Source organism: Poecilia latipinna, unplaced genomic scaffold (genome assembly GCF_001443285.1).
Source record: "Poecilia latipinna isolate Pla-1442-1.1 unplaced genomic scaffold, P_latipinna-1.0 Scaffold322, whole genome shotgun sequence".
Classification (NCBI taxonomy): domain Eukaryota; kingdom Metazoa; phylum Chordata; class Actinopteri; order Cyprinodontiformes; family Poeciliidae; genus Poecilia; species Poecilia latipinna.
The window spans coordinates 23,617-25,646 of NW_015112938.1; the positions used below are offsets into that span (position 1 = coordinate 23,617).

At 31.0% G+C, this 2,030-nt stretch overlaps 1 long non-coding RNA gene across 1 annotated transcript; it reads right to left on the reverse strand.

The window, feature by feature from the left end:
* Positions 1–1,016: 1,016 nt before the first annotated feature.
* LOC106949056 (uncharacterized) lies at positions 1,017–2,022 on the reverse strand. The gene is made up of 2 exons (XR_001425312.1): positions 1,928–2,022; positions 1,017–1,114 (listed from the first exon to the last, which is right to left on the reverse strand). It is a non-coding gene; the product is annotated as an uncharacterized LOC106949056 (long non-coding RNA).
* Between the last annotated feature and the right edge of the window lie 8 nt (positions 2,023–2,030).

Consider the following 2,030-nt stretch of genomic DNA (forward strand, 5'->3'; position numbering starts at 1 on the left):
TGTCCTGATATATCTAGACATATAGATATATCTATATAGATATATCTATATATAGATATACCTGTCCTGATATATATATATATATATATATATATATATATATATATATATATATATATATATATATATATATATATATATATATAAATGCAAATTTATATTTTATGTGTTCTTCAAAATTGTGTATGGCATTTGTGACAGGTTTATTAAAATTTGTTGTTCTAATACAGTCAGTTGATCTGGACATTACAATCTATTTTTATCATCCTCTTCATCAATAACTTCACTTAAAGTTGCTGTGTTTAAAAATAAGTACTGCATTTGAAAGCAATTTTATTATAACATTTTGCAAATACAGTCTTGATTGACAAAATCCATGACACAAAAAAGATAATATTAAAATAATAGCTTTTTGAGTTAAAAAAAAAACACTTCCAATTAGTTATATTAAAATCAAGTTGTGCTTATTTTGTTATGTATTTTTATGGACTTTACTTTGTACATCCACATCAACATTAAAAACACTCAAAAAGAAATGTGTACAATACCATGTTTAAAGTTTTTAAGACTTTAGGTCATATTTACTGAACAAAATCTACAAACAATTCTGTTCTAAATTTCAAGACTTAATACAGGCACAATACCTGCCTGATGCAGTGACTCAATCAGCCTCACTTAGTCTTTAACAGAACTTGACAAAAATGTGTCAGTAAACAGCCCAACATAAGCTTACATATATTACAACCATAACATTCATTTCAGTGAATGGCCGAAAACAATATTACACAGAGAACTTCGTAAAATGGTCAAACTGCAGTAAAAAAAAAGAAAAGAAATTAATACTTTGTAATACAAAAAAGAAAAAGTAACATCATGGAAGGACTTGTTCGCTGTCTGAAGGAAGTGGCACTTGGTGGACAGCAACATGAGAGGATNGTAAAATGGTCAAACTGCAGTAAAAAAAAAAGAAAAGAAATTAATACTTTGTAATACAAAAAAGAAAAGGCAACATCATGGAAGGACTTGTTCGCTGTCTGAAGGAAGTGGCACTTGGGGGACAGCAACATGAGAGGATTTACTTGCAGGTTCCCAGGTATCATCCCAGATTTTTCCGCTAGAAAAGAACAACAATAAAATCAGGATGTGGATTTTTTGTGCTGTAAGGTTCACAAATCTCTCTAAGATGTATACCTGACTTTAAAAGGAGGTAATGTAGCCAAAATATTTTCTATGCCTACATCCACCCAAATGCCAGCTAGTACTTACATCTTGTTTTGTCCTAAATACACAATATTATCTTGACTTATTAAGTGTTAAATGATAAACTGACTGCAGTCATTTTTACCACTACACAAACAATGAAAATCTCTCATAGTGCTTCAGTTTCTTAGAAAAGTCTAAAAATCAAAACAGAAAAAAAGTGACAGTTTCAGATTAAATGTGTGGCTTATATTAATTATAAAAGGCACAGTGTTAAATAATAAGTGTTGAATCACTTTTAAAAAGTCCAAACATCAAAATCAGCATTCCTTTGCTGATAAACGGCCTAATTACGATATTTGGAGTTCTATCTCTATATTTCTATGTTTCTGTGCAAATGCTGACTTTTTGTATGAATTTGTTTCACCCAAAGATGTTGTGACTTATGTGGTATAAGTATTACTGATTCATGTTGTAATGCCCGTTTTTGTCCTCATAAAAAAATAAAGACAAATAAAGAAAGGAGTCTGGTAGGTCAGTAATTAAAGCCACAAAGTTTATAAGTAAACAACTGTGCTTATTTTTTGCAGACCACTGCCTCCCTTATCACCCCTCCCCCCATCTACTCATCTCCACACGTGGCAATGTCTCTCAGTGTATCTTGGCATGTTTGACTGGGGTGGGGATGTACTGTCACAGGGTGGATTAGTTAAACTTTTAGACTTACCGCATTAGTTCTACGCCCAGGGATTGATTTTGGGTACTACATTTCCACCAACCTAAATAACAAGAAAAGGAAAAAAAAAAACAATTTTAAAAACAAAATAAGA